General features: G+C 43.7%; 1 protein-coding gene across 13 annotated transcripts in view; it reads left to right on the top strand.

Annotated features, from left to right (window-relative positions):
- Window positions 1-857: 857 nt before the first annotated feature.
- Window positions 858-17050, top strand: part of LOC129840427 (bromodomain adjacent to zinc finger domain protein 2B-like) — a 112663-nt gene continuing 96470 nt past the window's right edge. For 6 of the 13 annotated variants that reach the window (XM_055908315.1, XM_055908314.1, XM_055908313.1 and 3 more), the window contains exons 1-2: window positions 859-1064; window positions 14860-14903. The gene's annotated coding sequence lies outside the window, so the exon portion shown is untranslated. Of the gene's footprint in view, window positions 1065-1148; window positions 1554-14859; window positions 14904-17050 lie in introns of those variants that run through there. The other 7 variants (XM_055908311.1, XM_055908308.1, XM_055908302.1 and 4 more) reach the window with 5 other exon arrangements.

Genomic DNA, 17050 nt, shown 5'->3' with positions numbered 1-17050 from the left:
CTGTTTTGCAAGTGCATTCTGTTTGAAAACCAAAAGGCAACATTTGCACAAGTACCTCCCACTTATTCTAGCTGTAAATCATTGGAAGTGACATAAAGGGGATACTTTGATCACATAGGATTATCTTTTGAGGGTTCATCTGTCACTATAAACCTAAACAGATTATGAAAACACACATAATGATTTGGGCAACAGTATCACTGTTTATCCTGTCCCAAGATTAGGAATGACACAATGTGAGAGTTAATATTAAATATTAACTAAATTTGAGCATCACATGTACTGTCACAAATGATGATCAAACACATTTTGAGCATTCATTTCAATTCCACACATGCATGCGTTTCAAAACAGCAATGCACAGTTCAAAAAAATATGTTTTATTATAGCATTTCCACAGACAACATGTTTATGTCAATAATAAATACTATATTTCCCTGATACTTGGAATCGCATTAACGTGACTAGTTGATCTCTAGCCTATGGAACATGCACTGAAAGTAATCATTCTAATTTGAGAAGTTTCAGTCATTCCATACATGATTTGCATTATGCAGGTCATCTATAAAATAATATCAATGATGATGAATAACCAATTAAATAACTTTAAAAAAAAACAAATAAACAAACAAAACAAGCCAATAAGATTCCTCATCCTTGAATCAATAGATGCTTTTGTTTGGTCTTCTTTTTTCCCTGTCACATTAGCATATGGTGTAGCCCTAATCATAGTTCAACTGTCTTATTGTTTTCCTAAGTAAAACAAACATTGATCTCTATTAATGTCAAATACAAGTTTTCTTTTGTGGCAGCATGTAAGCTGACGTCACATTGGTTCCTTGAAGTGGAGCTGAATAAACCTTGAGAAGAGTCTCCTTCAATCTGCTGTTAGTAACTAACACACACACTCACTCACACCGAGACTCAATTACTGCCCAATTCCTTTCTTTATCATCTGTTACCGGCCTCTTTCAAAACGAAATCGAAAAGAGGCTAGAAGGCTACACGAAGTATTACTTGAAACAAAATCCCGTTGGAAATAAGTATTAGTGTCGAAACTAAAGGTAAGTGTTCTCTTATTTCAAGGTGGGGGTAAAGAAGACGGTCTGTTATATCATAGAACAAGCGATGTAGCTGGCTTGATTTGTTTCGCGAGGCGAGCTGTAGTTTCTTTGCTTACTGCGTGTGTCCCTCAATCGTCAACTGCAGATTGATAGAAACTTATCAAATTGATACAATGTTATTCTAAGCAATCGGCATGTGCGCCTTTACTGCATGGCAAAATAATAGGCTACATCAAAGTTGTTTTCTAGATTAAACGGAGTGTTTTTGTCGTTGCTCAGATCAAGCTAGTTGTGACCTGATAGTCGGAATCGTCTTTGTGTCCTCTCTCGTGCGCTTTAATTGAACTGTTCTATTATAATTTTTTTAAATAAAAACTGTTTTATTTAGTTCAGGAAAACTTTTTTGAAGATGTTTTTACCCACTGTTGTACATAAGTTGGCTAGTATTTTTTGTGCACATTTAAAGGAACGATGTGGGAGTCAATGAAGGTAGGGAGCACAAGCTACCTTTGGTCTATTTAGTTGTCCGTTTACAGACAGGGCAAAATCCGAGCTAATAGCTCCTCAATGCGAAAATAAAATAATTAGTAAGCATAAACATAAATACTTGATTTAACTATACAACAGATTGTGTTATGGTTTGCCAGGTAAAATTACATATCTTATTAGTAAAATCAGTTTGATGTTTTTGTCGAGTTTCAGGCTCTTTTTACAACTGGCTAAAGCTATCTTTGTTGCTTCCTCAAACAAGAAGCAGCTGCTGCCTGGCCGAGTTGTTGAAATGTATCCCTTTGTGTATATTACAATATCCTCCATTTTTCTACCCTTCCAAACAACAAGCCTTTCGCCATCTTGGTTGATTTAAATTCCCTAAGCACCCCACGCTTGAAGGAAACGTATCCATGTTTTACATAGAGAAAGTTTAAACTAGACTCGGAAAGAAATGTAGACGATGACGTCATGTGAAGTTTAAGAAAAATGTAGCCAACATTAGCCGGTGATTGGAAGGCTTGAGTTGTAACAATTTGGTGTTACGTTTGAAGAAGAGTGGGATTCAGCTACAATGTTACAGTGACATTATACAGTGTTGCAATAATCGGATGCGTGTTTTAGAACACGCAGAATACACAAACGGTGTGTTTTAATACCGTAGTGACAGGTGGAGATGGCATGCAAACTGCCCTTTTAACCTCGATTTTTTTTCTCACTGGACTTGGTTAGGTATTTTCTGCATGCACTTTTTCTAGTTTATCAATGACACTTTGATAAAGGTGTTATTTGTCACAACACTGTTATTCAATAACATGAATAGCACACATTATGTGTTTTAAACGTTCAACCGCTAGAATTAGGCAATAGGCTAATGATCATCGATTAGAATAAATATGCTATATCAGAATGATGTTATGACACATAGCCCAGTGTATCATCATATTTTTTGTAATTGCATTTAAAAATATATATTGTTGAATGGACTAATAGCCAAGTAGTCTAGTACGTTTAGACATTGATCAACAGCTATGGATGTTTATACCAATGACAACTTTTAATTAGTCAAGCAAAGTATTATTAGTATTTTCCCCTTTCCCTTCTTTTCCCGTTTGCTTACTCCCCTTTGCAATGTGGGAGTCGTTGACACTTGTTTACAAATAAAAGGCAAAGATTGTGTGCCTTGGCTTATCTTCCGGTAAACAATGTTCACCTTAGCTGACTATAGGTCTGGGCCTAATTGTCATGCCATAAGTGGTATGCGCTATTGAACAACATGTAGCCTAGTCGTTATCCACAGTCTTGTCATTGTAAAGCTCATTTCTGAGAAGATGGCAGAGGTGTGACAGAGACAGTAGGTAGTGATGACAGTAGGCTGAATTTGAGTTTTTTTATTACCATGTTATAACATGCCATGGGTTCTTTTGTCTGTTTTGTTGATGTTATAGCGGAGGAAAGATTCCAAACGTAGGCTACCTAAAGTAACAAACCATTTAGTTTATCATCAAAGACTCTCCTGTCACACTAGAGATTATACTCTCATCATCAGTTGTTCTGGTGAGCATCCATCCACCATATCCCTGTGGGATAGTCTTTCAAATGGATCTCAGTTGTCGTCTCACAAGCAGTTGTTGTAAAAAAAAAAAAAAACGAAACAACAATGATGCTTTGTGATAGGAAATCTAATCATTTCACCTCCCACCCTCTTTGTTTGGATATTTACTGCTGCTAAGCTAAAGTGCACAGGAGCAGATGTTTAGCCAAACATCCTTGCTGAGGGAGGCGCGATGCCTTTTTCCTTCTGGGAATGGCTCCTCTCCTCTCCCTGTGCTGATGCATGGACATGACAGCTGCTTGATTTCATGGAGCTGCTAAGAAGCCATTAGTGGTATCAGTGAATTGAAACGGAACAGTCTCTCCCATTTTTCCACCGCTATTACAAATGTCTATTGTTAGCTTCTTTTGTGTGTGTGTGTGTGTGTGTGTGTGTGTGTGTGCGTGTGTGTGTGTGTGTGTGTGTGTGTGTGTGTGTGTGTGTGTGTGTGTGTGTGTGTGTGTGTGTGTGTGTGTGTGTGCTGCAGCTGAACACACACACAGCAGAACAGGGCAGAGGAGCACTAATATACTTGTGTTGCTGTGTGTTTCCCCATAATGCGAGTGAGAGAGAACAAATCTGTCAGGGCTTGTTTGTGATGTTGGTTTGAAATGGAAGCAAACTGTGCTACCTCAAGCACACTCAAATCAGGGATGTCTCCATGCCTGGCCAAGAGAAGCAAAACAATGTAACTGTAGTGCTCCACCTCTCTCTCTCTCTCTCTCTCTCTCTCTCTCTCTCTCTCTCTCTCTCTCTCTCTCTCTCTCTCTCTTTCTCCCCCTCCCCTCTCTCTCTCTCTCTCTCTCTCTCTCTCTCTCTCTCCCCCCCCCTTGCCCCCCCCCCCCCCCCCCCCCCCACAGAATGTTCTTTTCTTTGCCAGGAGATAAAAAGGACTTCCGCTTGACTTGAACATTCAGGAATTAAAGATAGGCATGTTTAAGCCCTATTTGCATGTCTGCCCAACGTTGCACCAAATGGTTGCTATTGACTAAGCTGATTAGGAGAAATTAGGTTTAGGAGCCCCTGTGTCTGGGGGTGCTGAAACGGACAAAACTTGGACAGCTTTTCTACAGACAATCCCATATGCACACAAGTCTATTCTGTCTAATTCTGTACTATTGAAATTAGGGGTAATAATGTTAGAGGAACGTGCCTGCTTTGGTGTCCATCACTTTTTTGTCTTTTTGAAATGAGGTGAGGATGGTTATCCAGTCGACAATCAAACATTTTGTCACTATCAACGCTACCACTCTTTAAATTGATCTTAAACGCAATGCTCACACGGCTCTCGCTGATTGCAGTGTGCACTGAATTTGATTAGCGTGCTATATTCCTATACTGCAGCTCCTTGTGCTAGTTTCAATGTTTCCCTTCATTGTTTGTGAGACACTGTAATGAAGCATTTATTACTGTAACCCTAGAAACGAAGGCCTACATTGTTTGTTTCTGGCATTGATTTTCTTGTTGATGTTGTTTTGTATGGCCTACACAGAGATTGATTAGCTTCTGTAAACAGATCTTATGTGTGGTAAGGGAACGAACAGTTGGGTGCAGTCTATGAACTGCACTGTAGTGCACTGTGGTGGTGGTGTGTTGTTCACACTTATTTTAAGTTTTCAACTCTATAGAGGAAGTAAAGTCTGTTTTGTGTTATGTGAAATTAATCAACCAGAGCCTAATTACATAAAGCTGGATTGCCACTGAGTCCTCCATCCCTGTGTTTACTTCAAGCTCTCTCACACATATGACTTCTCCGAAGTCAAGTACTAACTAGACAGAGGCTTTTATAAAGATGCGTGGTGAAATTGATGGCCCTGTAGCGATGCAGGAATTGGCTTAAAATCCAAAATGTTTAATTAGGCTAATGCTAATTATTATTGTTGGCTATTAAACCGTTGTTACTGTGTATGGTAACTGTCATGTCTGAAAATGTTACTTGCAGCATGTGTAGTCTATACTCATTAGCACAACTGTTGACAGAGGCCTATAAGTTAACGCCAGTAGTTGGTAGGGCAGGTTTGTTAGTGCTCCTATGACCTACTTCACCTTCACTTTGCTATTCTAGTCACACTGTACATTACATTAAGTTGAGATATAGTATCGACATAGCATTTTTACATAGCCTAGCCTACGTTATAGCCCACACATCCATTTTACAAACATGGTGGTAGTATGCAAGATGAATGTCGGCAATATGCAAGAACATACCATGGGCATCTACGGTGGCCTGGTTCAGTTTGTGACATGAGCTGAAAGTAACTGTGTCAAGGGGAGCATTACTGGTACAAGCAGATGTCAGTTTTACAGCAGTCTGGCTTGTTTAACACGTGCAAATAATCCATGTGTTACTGGTGCTTTCATAGACTCCACAGATAGTAGCATAAATGCCTTTTGTACAACCAGGTCACGCCAAGTTCACTTTGTTTCTGAAATACCAAAGACACTGAGGCCATGTTTGGGAGAAAGGGAGGCGATTAGCTGCTTAGGTCTTTTTGTTGTCCGTCCCCTGGGCTTCTTCCTATTTATCATTCAATGTGAGAATTTCCTTAATGAAACTCAAGGTTATTTTTTCCATGGTCTGTCTGTCAGGATGCTTGTTGTTCCACTAGCAAGGTGAAGAGGTTGATTTGTCCCTCAAGTAACGCCTCATTTTCAAAGTCCTTGAGCTCTGCAAAAAGTCTATAAAGGAGTAGGCGAGCCTGTCTGTCGATTCATTCTTCCTTCTTTGTACTGTATCATAAAACCAGCCCGTTTTCTCAATACAGTTACAAAGGGAAAACCAGGCCTATTGACTTGATTTGTGAGGGTGTTTGAGGCAGAGACAAAAACCTGTCTTTAATTTCAGCTGTAGGCTATTGCTTACAGTAGCCAGGTATTAGGCCTTACAGTTTCCTTCCTTCTGTCCCAAATGAGCACACTTCAATCTAGGATGCTGATAGCCTGATGAGATCTAAGAGCGTCGGTTAGGCTAACCGATGTAGGAACTGTGCCAAGTATAGGCTACAGAAGACTATCCTTTCCCCCCAAAACAACATGGTTCCATTCATAGCCTAGTAGTAGATTAGCTAGGCCTACTGCATAACGCCAGCCGCTCTGTCTTGTCTGTAGCCATGCTAAACGTGTATGGCATGATACCCTATGACAAAAGAGTCGCATAAAACCACAGCTCTGCTTAACACGAGTCCTTCAGAGTGGGTCCAAGGTTGATGCTTTCGAATGACATCATCTGAAGGAGTGTATATCCTAAGCTATGCGTAAGGAGCAATCCACTAGAGTCGACACCATTAAGGCTTGTTTTTAGTGATCTTCTCCTGCGAGCCATCCATGTCTTTTTGCCCCTCCGGGAGATTGTCATATTGCCTGTGCGTGCTGTGGCTGGAATGCTCCAGTGATTGAGTCCCTGCCTACTGTGATAATGGGGACGCTATTGGAAATACCAATCGTGGTATAGCCTAGCCTAGGCCTGTTCGGTTGGCTTATCACCTTTTTACATTCTCTACTAAAATAGTGTGCAGCCTTCATGCTCTATTCACGTATCTGCAGTATCTCTCACATGCTGGGAATTCTGAAGTGTTGTTGGCATTGCGGATAGAAATATCTTTGGATGTGGGAATGGGAATTGTGTAAGGTTTTGTATTGTGGTGGGGCCGGGGACGGTCAATGTTGTTCATCATACTAGGACAGCTGGTTGCAGGATTGAGGAGCATGGAGTAGCCCCTCGGTGGCTGTTAAAAGGAAACAGGCACACACACAGGCACACACACACACAGGCACACACACACAGGCACACACACACTCTGAGGTTGCGCTTCAACAATCAACCTTTTATTTATTGATCGTCCAGCATTTAAAATCTGGTCACTGCTGCCACAAAGGCTTTTCATTTTAGCTGTGCTGGCAGACTGCTGCAACCTAGCCAGAATTTTAAATATTACATTTTAACTGAGCGCCATAAGAACTGACAAGGATGTAGAGGGATGGGGGGGAAAGGGAATCTGTTCAGCAATGAAATAGCCTAATTTGTGTTGGTCAGCAGTAACCATACAGTGGAAGGTCTTCTTTGTAAACCGTCCTGCTTGCATTTGGATGAGTAGGGCAGGAGTAAAGAGATCTTAGGCCTAGGTTACATCCATGCAGCAGACAGACGCATGTGTCAGTTGTATTGTACTAGAGCTGATTCACAGTTAATAGGACTACACTTCAGGGGCGTACTTAGTGATTTGGAGGCCCCAGGCAGGGGCCAGTCTTCGCACGTTCATCCAAATAATCCTAGCGTCCGAACAGTGCACTGTGCCCCCGCCACCTTTCCTTCGATTCACAAGTGGATGAAACTATTTCACTGGAGAAAGCATCCGAGCGAGTGAAACAGCGCCCCTCTGTCTTACTATATGTAACCCATGTATCAGATGCTGTCTGGTCAAAAAGAGTATGACATGCCATACTCTTTTTGGCCAGACAGCATCGGATACATGGGCTATACATACATGTCCTCTGCCTTGACGACGATAGCAGTATTATCAGCAGCGCCTGTCTTTTTACTAAAGATATACGTATTGTATCCCCCTAGAGCCCTCAAACTCAACACTGGATCTCGAAGCCAGTTCCACTGCTTTTTTTCATTGTACCCCTCTAATCAGGGACTGATTTAGCCCTGGGACACCAGGTGTGTGCAATTAATTGTCTGGTAGAACAGAAAACCAGCAGGCTCCGGATCTCACAGTGTAAGAGTGAATACCCAGGGCCCGGGCCTGGTTTTCTACTAAGCTAACATATGGAATTGATTTAAGATGGTCATACCATTTGATTTGGAATTTTAGGACCCCCGTAGGTATCATAAAATATATACCAAAATTATTTGATGAAACATTGAATTTGGCCTTACATCTAGTAGTCCATAGAAACACGTTGAATAACAGATCCATACATAAACAAACAGAATGAAAAGGAAGTATGTTTTGAAGTGTCTGTCCTATATACGAGAGATATAAGGAAAGAACTCAGGACAGGATTTTGAAAATATTTTTTTACTGTGGAATTACCTGCATACCTTTGACGTGGAAATGCCCTATTCACTTCCATTACAAGTCCCGTGGCACTTCTGGGAGTCGTAGTGCAAAACAGAGAACACCATCGTGTTCGTGAGAGTCTTTCTATATTAATGTCTGTAGGCCAAAACATTCGAATGCTACAGATATTTTCATGAGAATACAGATTTTTGGGATGTCTCATTGTCTGACGAACACCGCTGTAGCTCTGCCACCTTCCACTGCAGATGCGGAAGGCCGACATTGGCGGATGCGGTGAATTGGGACAGAGCCCATGCAACAAAAAAAAGATCTCTCTAGCTTAAAGAGACACAGTGTGGCGGGTGCCTCAAGCGGGGAAATTTGTAAAAATAAAGAAAAGTTTATTTTTATTATGCCCAGCTCATGAGGCCCCTTAATGATGATGATGATGATGATGATGATGTAAAGCCTGAAGCAATTGCCTCTTCTGCCTAATGGCAAGTCCAGTGCTAAACTTTCTATATTGTCTTTTACTCATCTAGTAAAATGTAGCCTACAATATAGATTAGGCCTTTGCATGTCATGGTGATTTCAGCTTGACTCAGCCTACCTTGTAACAGAGCTGCTGCCTAAACATTCTCCCGATTGGATGAGTCATTACTGGACCTGGAGCTAACTGGCTGTTTTTAGAACTAGAGGTCAGAACAGGAACTTCACCTCGGGAAGAGGGCGATTCAAGTAATCCACACTAGCGTGACTAGTACAGACGCACCGTGGAGTTATTCCTGGAATGGACGGGTTCTATCTGTTCATTTGATGTTCTACAATCTGTTCTCCATCAGGATTCGTCCGTCTTTTCGCATACGTGTGTGCTGTGCAATAACTGAAAGACACTTAGCCTACAAGCAGGAAAAAGCAGGGAACCACATGTAACAAGTCATTCATTAAAGGCCTGTGAGAAGGAAATGGAAAGTTGAAAATGTGCCACCATTTTCTCTCAGACCTCATTCTCTTCCACAGATAGCCTAGACACATGCTGTGGGGATCTCTCCTCTAGTCTCAATTTGGCGGGAGTTGAAACAGAGAAACCGTCGCTCCTCTCCTCCGTCTGCCCCAGAGTGGCTGTTGTTATTCCTGGCCGCCATGAAAGGCTAGCTGCCTGCCTTGTGGCATTGTCCCTTTCTCTAAACGATGACTCTGAGAGACAGCTGTAACGCGAGACGCCTCTACCCAAGCAGGCGCTCTGAGAGCGGACGGGGAGACGCCTTTATCTCAGGCTGGGGGGCACTGACCTCTACTAGCTCACAGGGCTGCATGGGAGCAGTGCCTGGAGTTAGTATCCACCCTCTACTAACTGAAACTCTTAGACTACATAATAACATCCATGGATTGGGTTGCAGTGTAGTCGGCCTTGTGGGCCTTGGTAGGATTGGTGTTTTGTGGTTGTTGTGTTGTGGTTTGAACTAGTGTGTGCCTGTGTGGCAAGGTTGTATTTGTGTGTGCGGGTATACTTGTGCGGGTGTGCTTGTGTTTGTCTGTGTGTGTGTGTGTCTTATGTTTGTTCAAAGATGGAAGCATCCACACATCCCCTTGGCCTGCAGGCTACGGCTGCTAAATCCTCTGTGAGAGCTCCCGCGTGTAATCCAAATATTTAGAGCTAATTTAAGCATGGACCAGAAGCGGAAACAACATCGCTCTCTCTCTCTCTGTGTGTGTGTGTGTGTGTGTGTGTGTGTGTGTGTGTGTGTGTGTGTGTGTGTGTGTGTGTGTGTGTGTGTGTGTGTGTGTGTGTGTGTGTGTGTGTGTGTGTGTGTGTGTGTGTGTGTGTGTGTGTGTAATCTCAACACTGGGGGGAAATGAAAGCACTCAATCACTCACCTGTCAGAGCTCTTTACTCCCTCCAAACATACACGTATACACACACACACACACACACACACACACACACACACACACACACACACACACACACACACACACACACACACACACACACACACACATACACATACACATATATACACACACACATCTCCCGCAGGGTTTGACAGGATTGGGCTTTTATTGACTCACTGATTGAGACAGGCGATTCATTTAATGGAAACGTTAACGACCGAAACACAGTAATACAGGAATCAAGACAGATGGACATCTCTCATCTTTCTCCCTGTGCGTTATATTAGGTTGAACTTTGGTGATCATCTTGTATTTTAAACTATCTCTTGTATGGAATTACATGTTGAGGCTGAGCTAGGCTAATAGGGGGAGTACAGAGAGAGGATTATTGCAGGGTATGAATGGTTGGTCGTTTGTTGGTCGACCCAGAGCCGGCCGGGCGGGAGAGAGAGAGAGAGAGGGCGGTGGGTGGGAGAGGCGTGACAGCTGCGTTGGCGGCTGCTGTGAGTGACCTTCACGCGTCATCTTGGTAGATTGTCAAGGCTGTTGGGATGACACTGAGCCATGGAGCTCTGCTCTGCTCTGCCGGAGCGGCTGCGTCCTCTCATTCACTCACTCAGACAGACAGTGGTGCACTCCGGGTACAAGTTGCCCATAGGCACTTCTTCCTCTGAATTGTAACTGTAACCATTAAGGGGGGGTGCCAAGCTCACCTTAGATCAGTGTCTACTCTAGAGGCTACTTCATCCTACTTCTCATGGTTCATTTGTGTAGCCAAGTATCAATTGTATAGCCTGAATGAATGAAGTCCCACCGTAGTGAACGTGGGTTGCGTTCAGTCTGATGACCCACCGTTACATCAGCGTGTCTTAAAGGCTCAGTGCAGTCAACATTTTGATTTCCCTGTGTTTTATATATATTTCTACACTATGAGGTTGGAATAATACTGTGGAATTGTGAAAATTATCATAATGTTGTTTAAAAATACATTTCAGCCTGTTTTGGTGTGATGAAGTTTTGGCCTTCCATGGTGATATTACCATACGGTAAATTAGTTAATAGACCAATAAGAAAGAGAGTTCGAAAATTTTCTGAGCTCCCCAGTGGCACAGTGGTCTAAGACACTGCATCTCAATGCAAGAGGCATCACTACAGTCCCTGGTTCGGATCCTGGCTGTATCACACCCGGCTGTGATTGGGAGTCCCTAAGGGCGGCGCACAATTGGCCCAGCGTTGCCAGGGTAAGCCGTCATTGTAAATAAGAATTTGTTATTTGCTGACTTGCCTAGTTAAATAAAGATAAAAAACATTTATTTTTCGGCCTCCCGGGTGGCGCAGTGGTCTAGAGCACTGCATCGCAGTGCTAACTGCGCCACCAGAGTCTCTGGGTTCGCGCCCAGGCTCTGTCGCAGCCGGCCGCGACCGGGGGGTCCGTGGGGCAACGCACAATTGGGCTAGCATCATCCGGGTTAGGGAGTGTTTGGCCGGTAGGGATATCCTTGTCTCATCGCGCTCCAGCGACTCCTGTGGTGGGCGGGGCGCAGTGCGCGCTAACCAAGGGGGCCAGGTGCACGGTGTTTCCTCCGACACATTGGTGCGGCTGGCTTCCGGGTTGGAGGCGCGCTGTGTTAAAAAGCAGTGTGGCTTGGTTGGGTTGTGCTTCGGAGGACGCATGGCTTTTGACCTTCGTCTCTCCCGAGCCCGTACGGGAGTTGTAGCGATGAGACAAGATAGTAATTACTAGCGATTGGATACCACGAAAATTGGGGAGAAAAGGGGATAAAAAATAAAAAAATAAAAACATGTATTCTTCTTCAGTTTTGCGCTTCCTACTCAGACCACTCCCAGAGAGTCCTAGCAAAATTCTTGCTTGAGAAAATGCTCTTTGCTAGGAAGCTGTTTTTGTTTATTTTTTACCATATTAATTTAAAACAATCACAGTAAGTTACTTAATTGTTACCCAGAAATGATTTGATGTTGAGATAAAAACGATTGCATTGGACCTTTAAGCTGAGGCCAGAGGCAGGTCCGTCCAATTAGCCGGTGAATGATAGCCCCATAGGCTAAGTGGAGGGAGACGGAGAGAGGCTCCCCTCAGATTCATCATGATGCTACTGTAGGAATTGGCTCCGAGCCATATTGGGAGTAGCAGTAACAGGGCTGAATCATAAATGGCACAGACATACAGTACCATCACGCTCACGCTCACACATACAGTACCATCACGCTCACGCTCACACATACAGGACCATCACGCTCACACATACGCTCACACATACGCCCATGCGCTAATGCGTACACACACACACACACACACACACACACACACACACACACACACACACACACACACACACACACACACACACACACACACACACACACACACACACACACACACACACACACACACACACTGTTTGTGTTACACGATGACAGTCCCTCGAGGGTGTCCTCTCTCTTAAATCCCACAAATGGATTGTGTTTTGTTCGTTGCTTTTCAGCCAGTTCTTGTGCTTTACATTGTGTGGGATAGCCCACTCCCCAGGAATGGGACTTGCTCCATCAGATCTAGGAAGAAGGCATTTAATGGAATAGAACACACAGAGAGGCTCTTCTGAATATGCTGAGAGAGAGGATCAGAATTGCACTTAGGCAAACGTTTCTGCACACAGATTCTTCTCCCTCCCCTCTTCCTCGTCTCTCCACAGAACAGACACGCACCTCTCGCCACAGATTCCATTTTGTCAGCTTTCAGCTCCAGATCATGTAACGATAAAAGATACTGCCCCGCAGTTAAACAGTGCCAGTAAATCACACGCAAAAGAAAGCTGGGAGAAGCAGTATTTTTAAGCAGAAAGAGAGAAGGGGGGGAGAGAGAGAGAGAGAGGGGCTCTTTGTGTTCTGTGTACTGACTTTGTGCGATGAAGAGATGAATCACTGCTATTTAGGGATCGGTTTCCTGCAACTGATTGTGTGACGACTCAGTGGTGGGTAGATTGTCAAGACTTGCCTGTTTTGTTCCGGAGGTTTCAGAAAAATGTCTGCGGCCAGTTCACAGTCAGTGCCCTCTGCTTTCATCCCTCCCTCCCTCCCTGGCCTGCGATATCACAGATGAGCCAAGAGCAAAAGGAGACAAGCACCTTTTTAGCATGTCTGTCATTGAATGGCACTTTATGAAGGCATCGCTAAGGTTTCTCCTCGCTAAAGTTACGTCTACATTACTAGATTTATCGTGACGGTTCTCTCCGCCAAAGGCACTATTCAATTCCAAGCCTCCAGGGCCACGTCACAGCTGTTGCCCTCGAGGCCTGGAATTGAAAAGCCTTGTTCTATGTGGACCTGTTGTTTTGTGCCTGCGGGCTTAGAGAATGTTTAGGCCTAGTCAGATGCTGCTTGCTATCATTGTATTGCTTATGACTGTGTTTGAGTAGAGCGTACGTAAGGCTCTAAAGTGTTCTAGACTTGTTGTCTTAGCAAATAGCTAGCATAGCCGTAGTCAGGTCAGTGTGTATTTCAAATACCCAGGCAGGCGAAAACGGGGTGAAGTATGTAGCTTCAAATCTCACCACTCTCATTACATCACTCGTTGGCTGGGGGAATCATTTCAGCGTCGCGCCCTCTCTGAGGGAACATCCTTTAATCATGGCTCTAATAGGCCTTTATGAAGACGCACAGATGAATTCCCTCACTCGGCCCGGCACGGTGTGTTATCACCACGGAGATGTGTAAGCAAGGTGGTGTGTGTGTGTGTGTGTGTGTGTGTGTGTGTGTGTGTGTGTGTGTGTGTGTGTGTGTGTGTGTGTGTGTGTGAGTGTGTGTGTGTGAGTGTGTGTGTGTGTGTGTGTGAGTGTGTGTGTGTGTGTGTGTGTGTGTGTGTGTGTGTGAGATCAGACGACCAGATCAGGCCTGTGGATGACTAGGAGGAGTCATTATCGCTAGATCACGTCGTTATTATAGACGGACACCGTCACTCTAGTTAATACCGTTTATTTCCTGTGGAGATGTCAGCCGTAATGGCACGTGTGTGTGTTTCTGTGCCCCTGTGTCTGTCTGTGTGCTATAGAGTTTTACCCAGTGTCAGGGTGAATGTGTGTACCAGAGTGACCATGACACCACTAGCGGTGCTGCAGTGAGAGAGACAGTGCCACTGCCGTGACAAACAGGCAAGGCAAGACGGTCACCATGTCCTTTCGGACGCACAGGCTGAGAAAGCTCCCTCGCTGCCTCTCCCCTTCTCTGTGCTCCAGGAAGACAGATAGATCCGAGACAGTGTAGCTCCGAGGGGCGTGAGAACACTGGGAAGGGCTGGTTCTCTCTCCTAGCAAGAACTGTCTTGTGTTTTTAGGAAAATATCCTCCTCCCTCACAACAAAAGCCATAATGTCTGGCTTTCATTCTAACAGGTTGAGCAGGAAAAATGTATGAGTGTGTGTTGTGTGGCGTGTTTGTGTTCGCAGGCCTGCTGTGCCTGCGACAGAGAGAGAGTGTGTGTGTGTGTGTGTGTGTGTGTGTGTGTGTGTGTTAGATCTGCTCTGCTCACGCTCAGTGCCAGCTCCTAGCTGTGTCTCAAAACGTCATGTCCTTTTGTCTTGTTTGATCTGTCAGTTGACCACAGCAGCGCACAGAGCTTTGATATCGGTGTATGTTGGAAATGAATTAGGTATTCACCCATCAGGGCCCAAACTGGTCGTCATTAGCGTTTAGATTGTATTTTCCATGGAGAACAGATGAAATGAACGGTGTCATACAGAAGAGATATCAACGTATAAATGGATTAACCTGGCTATTGTCCTCTTTTTCTCTCTCAGGTGTTAGAGCAGTGATGTCACAGAGCTGAAGACAATTCCTGTCAGTGAGTACTGACTCTTTTCCCTGTTACCTTTCTATCGTCTCTGAACGACTGTCAACAAAATAGCTTTTTGTTGTTGTTGGGCCCTGTGTGACATTCCCTAATACTTATAGTTGTTATGAGAGGAGCTTTTGATTATTATTTTTTGCTCAACTTGTCATCAACAAAATTTGTTTTGGCGTAGAGGAGAGTTCGCAGACTCCTTCGATTCCAGGCTTAATTAGATTTCATTCTTTCGACACAAGAGGATTTTCTCCCCCAATTAAATTTAACAAGGGCTCCTTGAAAAAGCAGTTGTTCTGATTACATTACAAATTCAGAGTTTCATTCAGTGAATCGTGCAATTAATTACATTTCTCTCCATTTTGATCAGAACATTTTCGGGGGCGAGGGAAACATGCGAATTAACCATCATCAGTGTTTGTGATCTGTTGCAGTAACATTGAATTTAAACAGTTATCACAGTATCTGTTGATGTAGTCTAACATAGAATTTAAATTGTTAGGCCTATCAGTTGGAGCCAAACTGAATCATGTTCCTCAACAATAGAGTGGATTAAATTGGTTGGCTGGTTAGCCGTTTCTCACCCGCTCTTCTGTGGCTCATCTGTTTGGCCCTGCTTATCTTTGTTTTCTCTCTCTCTCTCTGTCTCTCTCTGTGTGTGTGTGTGTGTGTGTGTGTGTGTGTGTGTGTGTGTGTGTGTGTGTGTGTGTTACCACTTGCTCTGCTACCTCAAGGTTTCACCAAGCAGACAAAGGTGACGGTTTTATCCCACAGACAATGACTTGCACTTTTCTCCCTTTCTCACTTTATGGCTTTGTGCTGATGAGTGTGTCACCAGATCTAATCTCACACTTTATAAATCAGCTTTATCTCTTATGCAGCTCAGCTGGGTAAGCGTACCGGTGAGAGTTAGGTGTGTTTATGTATTTTGAGGTAGGCCTATTCAGCGGATAGAAATATCAAAGGGGAACGGTTCTCCTCCTAAATGTGTTTTTCAAGGTGATGTTTGCTTGCCGTACAATACACCTGGTTTGAGAATCACCTGCACTGCAAATTGTAAGTTACACATTTCGGACCGGCGCTGGGCCTTTACCTGTTACATACCATGTAACCTATTATTGATAGCTGTCTGCTATCAGTCATGATATTGACGGCTCCGTTTGAAATGGATTTCCTGGAAATGTAGGGCTGGAGAACGGGTGAAAGGCAAACCTCTCTGGTGGCTGTGATGATTTGCTCACTGTTGAACACTGCAGTGAAATGTCCACCTATCAGTCTCTAGTGATCGTACAGTATTTCTGTCTGTTTATTCTTCCATTAGTCCATAGAAAACAGGCAGAACTTTGGCAAACATGAACGTCATCCAAACAGCCACAGTACAGAGCAATTATCCAACATTAGTTCCTTGTAAGAGGAGGGTAGGAAAAGGGAGAGTGGTGCTTAAATACCCAGAGGGAATTACGAATGTTGAATCAAATAGAGGAGAGACAGAGAAGAGAGAGAGAGAGTTGTATTGTATCGTTTAGAGAGTTTACTAAAGCCGTAGCGCACAAAGGGATGGCAAAGGTCACAAGGTGTGTGTTTGTGTGTTTACAAGCCTGTGAGTGGCGGTCGGTGCCGTTTAAGATGATGGAGGATGCAACATTTTTTTAATGAACATGGCCTTATTTCTATTACAGCATATTGGATGACTGTCATTCATATTCCATTCACACAGCTCAATGTATCATCGATAGGTTTAGGCTACTACATGACACTCAAATTTTCCCTCTACCCATCATGAGGTTGCTACAACCTAGCCTATGAATGAAAGTTTACAGCTTAGGTGCTCAGGTCGAGAGAATTTTGAGTAATCAAGGTGACAGACAGTGACACATTTAATACTGCCTTGCACACTCTTGCCTGCGTCTAGCTGATCTAGAGTGTAATCATTAGTCCAACAGTTGCAAATGAGAGTTGTAGCGTTAGTAAACCCACTACAATCATGCATTACAGTGTACAGTCAGCAGCAAGCAGTTTAGCAGTTACATTTGTGGGCCCCGGTGGCAATTCATTAATAAAACCAAAAGCTTACTTTGACTTGGAAGAGTTCCAGTGTTGGATAGACATAGCCAGCTAGCTGTTTGAGCCGGGTGTTTGAGTAGGCT

The sequence above is a fragment of the Salvelinus fontinalis genome, chromosome 41 (assembly GCF_029448725.1).
Source record: "Salvelinus fontinalis isolate EN_2023a chromosome 41, ASM2944872v1, whole genome shotgun sequence".
NCBI classification, from domain to species: Eukaryota; Metazoa; Chordata; class Actinopteri; order Salmoniformes; family Salmonidae; genus Salvelinus; species Salvelinus fontinalis.
Note: the sequence above shows the minus strand (reverse complement) of the source record. Positions and strands in the feature narration are given on the sequence as shown.